The sequence below is a fragment of the Cygnus atratus genome, chromosome 11 (genome assembly GCF_013377495.2).
Source record: "Cygnus atratus isolate AKBS03 ecotype Queensland, Australia chromosome 11, CAtr_DNAZoo_HiC_assembly, whole genome shotgun sequence".
NCBI classification, from domain to species: Eukaryota; Metazoa; Chordata; class Aves; order Anseriformes; family Anatidae; genus Cygnus; species Cygnus atratus.
The window spans coordinates 21,254,313-21,264,970 of NC_066372.1; positions in this window are offsets into that span (position 1 = coordinate 21,254,313).

Genomic DNA, 10,658 nt, shown 5'->3' on the forward strand with positions numbered 1-10,658 from the left:
CTTCATCCCACTGCCGGCTTCTGCTGCAAAGCCATTGCCCACGCTCGTGGGCGGTGTGGAGGCACTGGTTAGGGACATCAAGGCAGGAATGACATGAGTCTTGCTCTGGAGTCGGACAGCGTAGGCCCTTGCATGTACTGATGACAGAGATGGGAAGCGGCTCTGGCCCCAGCTGTGAGCCTCTGCCCGGCAAACACCGCGCTCTTACCTCGGCTGCGTGGTTCCTCGCGGAAGCCCGACTGCCAAAGTGAATTGTACTCACACAACTGGATTTCTGTATGCAGTTACGGCATAGAAGTGTAATGGTTGGTTAAGGTGTTTTTCTGTGCTCTTGCCAAGCTAAAACCCTTCTTTCTGCTTATATAGAGTCACTTCTGTTAAGGTTAGTCGATTCTTTTATCTAGAGTATCTGCTATTGTACGAGCGGCACCTCGGCTTGCGCAGCCCTCGCAGCCGGTGCTCGTGTGTTAATCCTCGGTGTCCTGGGGAGGTTTTGCTCTTAGGTTGGTTCCTGGAGGGTGTCAGGCGCGTCTCGGTGGCACGTCCTTTCTGTGTTACTCTTCAGCCTATAGATGAAACTGGGGAGACCGTGAACACAACCCTGCTGGCGCTAAACTGAACGGAAAAAGGACTGAGCCCGGCATGAGCTGCACTGTATTGAGCAATGCGGTCACAGAGTCCAGGATGGATTTTTTTCTTAATTTGTACTGTCTGGGACAACGTGCAGTACTGCCGCGTAACAAGGGAAATTCCTGTGTGTAATTTGTATGTAAAACACAAGCCCAGACTTCACTGTTTGTGTTGTACTCCTTTCCAATGTGGTGTAAATTTGTATGTTTAAAGAGCCTGCGTTCATTCCTGTTTTCCTTTGCGTCGGCACCATCCGTCCTCTGCTTCTGTCGGTGCTCCTAGGTTTTGCTGAGGAACAGCCTCTAAATGTGTTGGGTTTTAATGGCTATAGCTCATAAGCGTGTTAAATTAAACAGTTACTGAAGGAAATGGAAGGGTTTCATATTTTCTCTTCCCCTTAGGGAATTTTAAAGGGCTTTTCATTGAAAACTCAGTTAAGTGGAGGCTCTTTAGGTACTGACAACAGCAGGGGTTTGATTACTCTCATCTTAGCTGCAGCCGAATGGAGCAATCAGTTTGCATCTGAAAATCATTTACGGCAGCCGATTGAAACTGGGATTTGTGTGATTACAATCTGAGCTCTATAGAGTTGGGGTAAAGTAGTGGCACTCACAAATCTAAAGGCTTCAGCTTCTGGATTGCGGTGCTGCTGACTCCAGGTTTGCAAATTAATTCATTTCAGTGCTAACTGTAACGATGAAGCAGCCCGAGTCAAAACGCTGATGCTCCATGTGTGGCACCACAGCCAGTGCAGGCAGCTCACATTGAAATGCAGACGTTCATCGAAAGATTTAAATTCGCCCTGATTTATCTGCACTTTGATACATTAGAGGTGAGACACCTCTGAGAGCGGGACCTGCTCTAAACCAGAGGGTGCGCAGGGGGGTGCAGAGCTCATCGCTTCCTCTCACAGCAAATCCAGACCTAGCCCAGGAGCAGACCGGGATATTTCCTTGCTCTGCTTTGTCAATATTGGTGTTTGGACCTGCTGCTTGTAACCAAGGAGCTAAACAGAAATGCCTTTTTTTATATATAAAAAAAAAAACAGTTTCATTAATGTGTCAGTACTAGAAGGTCATTACCTTAGAAATAACCACAGCAGTAGTCTGCACATGAATGCAGAAAAGTGATTATAAATCAGATGTTTGGATTAGAAACTGCTTTTCTCTGCAGTATCTAAGGGCGTGGTTTACCAGGAAAGCAAGTTTATCCTTTTTGCTACATTAATTAGAGCAGAGTATGAAAGAGAAAAGCAAGAACACGTCAGGTTCCGGCTTCTGGACATTTTTTTAAAAAAAAGAAAACTGAATTTCATTCTGCCGAGCAGATCCTACACGCAGCAGCGGAGCAGGGGGCCGCTGGCTGTCCGTCTCCCCCAGCGCTGCACCAGGCCGGGCATCTGGGGGCTGCAGCTGCACCGGGCGTCATTTCTTCCCAGAACTCACCCCGGCTCTCCATAGTCACTATTCCGTTTTCTCCTTAGCGCGTCTTACAAGGCTTACTCATTTTCCTGGCGCTGTTCGTGCTCCGCTGTCACCAGGAAAGGTGCGGTCTGCTTGCTCTTCAGAGGCCATGGCCGCGGTCCCCGAGCTTGGTGGCCTCGCACGCTGCCCACTCCCATGCTGCCCACTGCGTGCCAGGACGGTGCCGCACACCCTGGGCCCTGGGGCATTCCCCTCCCAGCCCTCGCTGGCAATAGCCCGTGCAGAAGAAAAGCCCAAAGCAATGCTTTTCACCGCAGATACAGGATACGTGGCTGCCGGGATGCATTCAATTTGTCATTATAAGATACTTTTGGTTCATTACTTCAGAAAGACCCCATTGAAGACCAACTGTGCAAAACACGTATGCTTCATTTGCCACACAGCAAAGGCGGGTTTTCCCACTAATTGTGAACCTTCGCAGCGCGGGACTCGGAGTCTCTCTGACCTTTGTCCGCTCGGTTTTACTTGGCCTGTTTGAAAAACATTTGGTTTCCCTGCTAAGCTGCCGGGAACGTTGTTCTTGCAGCCAGTTCGCCTCCCTGTACCGTCCGGATGCGGTGCGCTGGGTCAATTTAACGGGCATTGTGGGCTGGGTTTTAGGGCAGGAATGCACGTTTAAACAAATCTAGGCGAGCTTAACCACAGCAGCCACTGATAGCGGAGCGAGGCAAGGCCGGAAAATGTCTCCCGTTTCAAATGAGTTGGTCTTAAAATGTTGTGTCATCAAAGACTTCTGTGTGTGTGGCACAGACTGCGCCGTCCCCTGCCCGCAGCACGGACGCTGTGGGCTGCTGGCGTCTGCGCATGCCGACCTGCTCACAGCTGGGTACGTATATCATTACGTACAGGCATATATTCAACAGGACCCCGCGCTCTGCCACCGCTGCACTAAGTCGGGGGAGGCACATGCGTGGTGTAATGGAACTGATGTTCTGCAAGGTTTTGCAGGGCACTCTTTCTGATGTTTTAAACAAAACCCGAGGCAGCAAAGCTCCCCCTGCGTAGCCTCCAGCTGCCGACGGCTACAACAAGGTGCTGGGGGGGCGGCAGTCGGGCACAGCGCAGCAGCAGCGCCCCTTTGAGTGGAAGAACACAAACCCGGATGGGCAAAAATGGAGAGAGCTGTGCCGGTGCTTTTGGCTGAGGCTTTCCTGACACTGGGCATCGGGGCCTCACCAAGAGCTGCGGCAACGCGCAGCATTTGTGCCTGGACACCTCGCCCAGGGAGTGGCACTGCCGGGTGGGGGCCGCGCTGCTCCTCAGCCCCCGGCCTCCCCCAGCCCCTGACCTCTGGCCGCCCCAGCGCACCCGACGTGGGCTCAGAGCAGATGCTCACAAGTAGTTTTTTCCTGTATTTTCCACAAAGGAAATAGAGCAAACAATATGTTTTTTGAAGAGGCTTTCAGTTAAGTTTCCTGACATCTATTGTAAACTTCAGCTGCTAATTACAGAGCAGGGAAAGATTTGCTCACAGGTTTCACTTGCCGTTTTTCAGCGTAACACGTCACCAACCCGCAGACGGCGGATCTGGCACGAGGGAAAACCATCACATCATGCAGCTCCGTTCTTGACAAGCTGTTGACGAAACAAATTTGAAAAATGATTTGACCCTGAAGGCAGTCTGCCCCGAAGTGCAGCTTTGAAGTGATTTGCTCAGGTGTGGTGTGGGAGCAGGAGCTGGCTGGGCAGCGCGGGGTGCGCCGGGGCTGCACGGGCAGCTCAGGCCCCGACAGGAGTTAAAGTTCATCTGACGCTCAGTGCCAACACCGGGGGAACTAAGCCCTTAGCCAGGCCGCTTCTCCCACTCACTGTTAAACCTTGCCTGCTGTTTTCATTATGATTACAGAAATACTGACTTTAATTACTTCTCCTCCCAGATTTTGCTACTTCCCATCCAGCCTGCAGCTGCAGCCCCTCTTTAAACTGTCCTGACACCCACGACACCGAACGTCGCTAATGCCAAAGGACTTGGCTTGTCTTTTTTCAGGGCCAGTTGTAAATACAAAACCTGTTTCCCCACGGGCTTTCCATTTACGTTTATGAAGACTTTCAAGTATAAACAGATGATTTCACTGCAGTGCCACCAGTGCCACCAAGGCCAGGACACCATCGCAGCTGGCATTCCCTCGTGTCGAGGAGGTGGCAGCTCCCAGCAGTGCTGGCATGGGCGCAGGGCATGTCCCGAGGTCACTGTGAACCCCCAAAACCTCCACTGCCTCTCCTTCCAGCCTCCTCTTAACATCCTCCCTCACACTGCAAACAGGATTAGATCCACTGTCCCCACATGGCCTCCAGCTCTCTGAAGACAGGAGGCAGGCACGATTTAAGAAAAAATGTTGAAAAATGCAAGAACTCTCTTTTAGGGGACAGTGACCGATATGGGAAAGGACAGGGCGAGGATCTGGTGGCAAGATTGTGAAGAGGGCTCGTGGCTTAGAAGGCGGCCAGAGCTGGTGCTGCCAAACCCCCAGCAGGTAGGGGCAGGGAAAGGAGGGCAGCCGGGCTGAAGCCCTGCCCTGCCCCTGCAGGTTACACCTGTACTGGCCCGGTGATCTGAGCTGCTTGGGCAAAGCTCGTCCCCATGTGATGATGGTAGGACAGGGGACAGGAATGACTTAGGAAGGTGGGTGCCAAGCAGAAGTATCAGACATTACCAAAGTAGTGAGGTTTCTAGAAGGAGCCAAGCCCGAGGTCTTTTCTTTGTCACAGCTCAGTCAAAGGAAGCAGCTCGTGGGTGTCCATCAGCGAAAGCTCAGCCAACTCTGCTGGGGAGGTTTCCCCAGCAAGGAAGGACCTGGAAAACGAACAGAGACATGGAGCTGGTGAGACGAAGCTCTGGGGACGAGCAGATAAGCCCAGGGGCTTCTGCCCAGGGGAAGGATGGCGGGGAGAAGCTGCTCAGCTGGTGGCATCAGCTGTGCGGGTCTGCCCTGCTGGGCTCCGCAGCCAGGGGGAAGGGAGGACGGAGCTTTTTACAGAGCCACCTCCGCGGGGCGCGGGGAGATGGGTGGCTGAGGCTGCGCCCCCGCAGCGTGCTGCAGGGTGGAGATGGCCAGCACTTTGAGACTCCTCCTGATGGCAGCTTCACAGGACAACCTCCAAAAGGAAGGCACCGGGGCACAACCCGTAACCTGTGTTTTGTTGCTGCTTCTATTTATTTGTCGGGATCTCCTGAAGGCTCTCTGAGAAGAACCAGAGGTTTTTGGCTTCGGATTAGACATCAGACCTTGTGTTCCCCCCTGGTTACCTCCAGACATTTCCAGAGCTGGAGACAGGAAGGAACCGAGAGCTCATTAATTGGGAAGCAACAGGAATTTTATGGAGCAGGTTCTTTGTCACTTATTAACAATAACACTTAAAACACTTCCGTATCTCAAGAAGCCGTCGGATTGCCCTGTCAGAGCACCTGTGTTCTGCAGACTGTCAGATCCCCCCCCCCAAGTGCTTCTGTCCAGACCAGACAAACTCGGACGGAGTATTTTAATCCCCAAAGGGCCACGGAGGTCACCAGTCCTCCAGCCCAGCACCAGCTGCCCAGACAGCAAGGGATCCCCTCCCGCAGGTGCCTGAGCACGCGAGGAGGCCAAGCGGGAGGCAGCGAAGCACAGAGCAGGAATAGCTCGCAGCCAGCCCCTGGCGGCAGCGCTGTCCTCTCCACGGTTTGCTTTTATCCAGGGAACTACTGCAGTTTTGGCACCAGCTTTAGGCAGCAGTGCTGATGTGGTCCTGCTGCAGGCACTGTGCCTGGAGACCCCCTGGGTGCAGGGGGGCTCATAAATCTGTTTGTAATCTGTTGGCCACAGATTTTATTCACGTTTGTGATCCCACCAAATAACCCCTTAGAAGTCGCTAATGGAGGTTCACAAGTTGATTTTTAAGGACTCAAGGAGTGATTTTAGCCCATACAGGATCTCTGTCGTTGTAGTACTTTTCCAGTATTTTTACTCGTGGACCTCACCAAGAAGGCTCTCCTTGAAGTTACTTCACCGTGGGAAAATTCCCAAAGCTGCAGGAGCCTCAGCATGGGGCGCTCCTCCTGCAGGGGATGCTCTGCCCTGTTCCAGGCCTGAAGCTGCAGCGGGCAGGGCCACGCGCCTCAGCAAAGGGAAGATCCTTCTGGAGGAATGGGAGAAGAGGAACAGCCTACCTCTGTGCCGAGGCCGTGGTGTGATGCTGCGCTGGGAGCCCGGGCAGGGTGCTGGGAACGGGGCCACAGCAGGCAGGGGCTCACGGCTTCGTGTGGCTCCATGGCTTCTGGTGCCCTCTGCAGTTGTTCCTCCTCACTGTAAATGCAAAAAATTGATTTGCTTGATCATCTGTCAAGCAAAATATAATTATGAAAAATCCACTTTAGTCATTTTAGTAATTTGACAGAGACCTGCTCTTCTTTAGGTGCCGACCAAGCAGCAGACATCCCGCTTTTCTCTTTACCCGGGTGTCGTTAACACCTACAAACTCCCTTGCGTAAGGCTTTGGAAACAACTGGCTCTTCAGCTCTGAAGAGCTCCTCCAGGCAGGAGTTCTGTCCTACAAAAGTAAAGGTGTTTTTAAAAACTCAGCTCACAAACTCCATCAATCACCGTGACTACACACAAGTAAGCAATTGCAACTGAAACACCAGGTGGTTCCCGCTTCTGTGCATAACTCTCTAAAACCAGTAAAACTTCCTCGGGGAAGAAGCAGCAGGGCTTTGCTGGGCTCGTCCGGAGGCAAACGCCAGCGGGGCAGGCAGGGCACTGCATTTTAAAATATTTCAGCCTTCGCCGGCCTGTTCCCGTTAGCAGCACGGAGGCTGCGGGCTGCAGCTGGGTGCCAAGCACCCGTGTGCAGGGAGTAAAGCATCACCTGCTGCCCTCGGCACTTTAATGCCATTTATGTGCAAACCCCACACTCGCTTATCTGATTACAGTCCAGAAGCTTTAATTTAAATTAAAGGCTTTCTGAAACAGGCTGGGACTCTGAAGGCATGACTTGGAGCATTTCTGTGTTGAATCAGGAAATGAAATAAGATAGCTCTTTGGGGATTACATTTCTAGAGGAATAAAGCAAGCCAGTGCCATTTCCCTCCCCAAGAAAAGCCTTTTCCTCTTCCCAGGGTACTTTGGGCCTTTCCCATGGTGTTTTGAAGGATACACTTACATTTAAATCCGCACAGAGCTGGTGTAACTTGAGCAAAATTACCCTCCCAAAGTCTGCTGACTTTTGCAGGAGGCTTTGCTTGCAGCTGGTAGCCCACAACGCACGCAGTAATTCTGAGATGCACACTGCGCTGGGTGCAGGCAGAGCTCTCCCTCCTACAAACACTTTCACCCCCTGAAAACTTGTTTAGCAGAGGCTTCCTCTGGGACACATCATTCAAATCCAAACTGATCTATCAAACAGCTCTCTCTGGACTGTGGCAAAATTCAGTACGGAACAGGAAAAGCAGGTGGACATTTCAGGGCTGCGATTAATCCCTTCCCAGAAATTAATAACCCAACAACAGGCTCCGCCATCAGGCAATGTCTTTATGGCTTTCCCTCTGACATTAAGACACCGTTTCCCTTTGCTGCATGATTTAGGTTCTCAAGGGACTGGTCAGGGACCTGCTGATGATTTTGCAGGAAAGCCCTAAGACGGGCCTTTACAGATAGCAGTGAGATGGCCCTGGTACAAAGCTGGGATGGGACAGAGCCCCCGTGCCTGCTGCAGTCGCCGCCCCACACACGTGCAGGCTGCGTGTGGTGCTGTTCTCCCGCACCACAACACAGCATGAACATCAGCACACCACAACATCAGCATGAAAGATCAAATGCAGGAGATTCGGAATGGCAACAAAGAGGGAAAATGCGTGTAAGTGCTATTTTGGGACGTGTGGTAGCAACAAGCAAGTTTTTTCACGGGATGGGGGTTTTCCAAGAAAGTTTCTGCTTTAAAGGCAGAAAATGTAAAATGTGGAATTAGAAGATAAAGTGACGGCTCTGAGGGACAACTCCCCGGTCTCTAATGGTGGCTTTAAACCAGTGTAACCTGGAACTCGATAAAGAAAATTATCTTTGCCCCATAGACTTACATCTGGGACCATTACTAAGCAGCCCAGGAAAGCCAGGACAAACAGCAAATAACAGCAGCCCTCGAGCTGTGGTTGGCCCCGCGCTCACCAGCTGCCTGCGTGCTCTCAGCCAGCGCTGGGGCACGAGTTGGACTCGATGATCCTTGCGGGTCCCTTCCAGCTCGGGATATTCTGTGATTCTGTGGGACACAGCCCCAGCTTCGGCTGCCGGTGGCTGGGCTGGGCTTCCCTTCGAGGCGAGAAGAACTGCTTTTAAGGAACAGGGGAGGGAAAATAAAAACCAGAGGGAACACAAGCACAGGTTTTGAAAAGCTCCCGATCACGGAGGTCTTTTCTCAATGCTCCCCCTGGTGGGGAAAATGCTTCCAGAACATTTTTCTCTGCATGATTCCTACTCTCCAGGAACTATTAAAAGTTTAAAAAATAATCCTTTGCTTTTGTTTTTCTCCTTATGAAAAGGAGCAAAGTGACAGGTTGCTTCCATTAAGCAAAACAAAGTCAGCCTAGCTTTAATTTTAAAATGGAAATAGAGACTCTTCTGTATGAAGTGTTACGCTCCTTTAAACTGACTTTGTGGAGACTTGCAGATACTGCCTCAAAGCCATTTCGGATATGATGCGTGACAGCAAGTCTTATGGAGCAAGAAACCAAAACAGAAGTTGCAAGAAACAGTACAAGCGCCACAGTACGTCACAGTTTAGCGATTCAGAAATTTCAGGAAGAAGTGTTGCATTAGTTAATTGTCATCGTCAGCCTACATTTCTGAACAGAGCAAGTCCTTTATATTTATTAAAGACTATTACTTGGCCTCAAAAACATAAACACTTTCCATTTGTGTTACACGTTTTATGGATTTACTGTGCCATTGTGCTGCTCATTCTTCTTCTTAGAGCATCCTTAATAGAGTTTTGAAACAACAGATTGCCCCCTACTGTTTTTTTCTTGATAGGTTAGAAAAACAGAGCCCCAGTCTAGCTGGAGCCTTCAGGCTCCATCATACTAAATTAACAAACTTCCTTTGTTGCCAGCTGTTACTGGAAATTCTCAGAGCAAGGTGACTACTTGCCACTGAATTTCACAGCTTTCAGAACAGTCTCAGAAACTCTTAATGAGTTCATTATAGGTTATTGTTCATTCTCTTCTAAGACTGCTATAAGAGTTGAATTGATTAAATCTAAAATTGTGACATCCTGGAAACAAATTCCCAGCGAAGGAATGCATAATTTTCAAAAACTGTTCCAGATGAAATAAAACATATTGTCATGGCATCAAAGTATTTGCAGAACTTAATGCCTTTTCTTTATTGTTATTTGGTGACGATGCATTTCAACATCTAACCACATAAGTTCATCAGAGGAAACCCCAGACCCTCCAAGAGAATCACAGCGAATACTGAAAATGTAATTCTTTCACAGCTAACATTGCCAAACAAGCGGCCAGCTACGAAGTGTAATGTAGTAGTTTTAAGTGACCCCTTGTAAAAAACACCACAGTACTCCCACGTTAGGGGTGACTGAGGCTGCAAAGAGCAAAGAATTTGCTTCAGAGCCATCAGTAAACAGATTCATTACTGATAGAAAAAGTTAGCCATACACAGTATCAAAACTTACCGTGTTTAAACTACACGTGTTATTATTTATCGGCCATTGTACCAAGCTGGGGAAGCAACGGGACTGACCCACTACCTGCATGTACTGAAACTGCAATTTGCAACTGCATCTAACTCATTTTATTAAAGAATAAACCATGGGGAGGAAAAACATTGGTCTTGTTCTATACCTCTCTTCTAACAGCATGGCACAGCAAAACCAAGCACCTTATCACAGGAAAATATCTCCCTCTGCTTTTCATAGAGAAGTTACCTTATAGAAGTAGTTGTCATTTAGCAAGCCTGTTGAAAAAAGCAGCACCACAAAACCTCACAAAATGCTTCTGTTAGGATACTTTGTGATAAACTATCCCAGCAGGAGTCTAAATACACAGACTGTTGGTTTTGACCAAAATCGGACATTAATAATAAAATGTCCACAGGTTATTCATTTTGGAAACACCACCACAATTTTAGTTTCCCATGTAAATACCAAGCAGTTAGTTCCCTTCACATCCTGATGAATACCTGAAGTAATGGACATAGCACTGTCCCACATTTAAGGTTACATCTAATTACACTTCACAGAAGCATCTGTACAGAGTTCTGCCTGTGGACATACACACTTCCCTCAAGCTAAACTCAATGGGAGCATTGAGGATACAAAGGCTTTTGAACTATAGATCAAATTTAACTTTGGGGATCCAGCTTCAGTTAAGACAGTAATTTCGCAGATACTTTCTCGTCCCACCCCCTAGCTGGAACTGCCGGCTCTGCAGACATGAAGTAACCCATAGAAGAAAGGAGATTGTTGTCCACCCTTTCCCCTCTCCTCATTTTTTATTTTTTTTATAAATAACTTGGACACCGACCGTAAGGAGATTACAAGCTCTTATTGGCACAG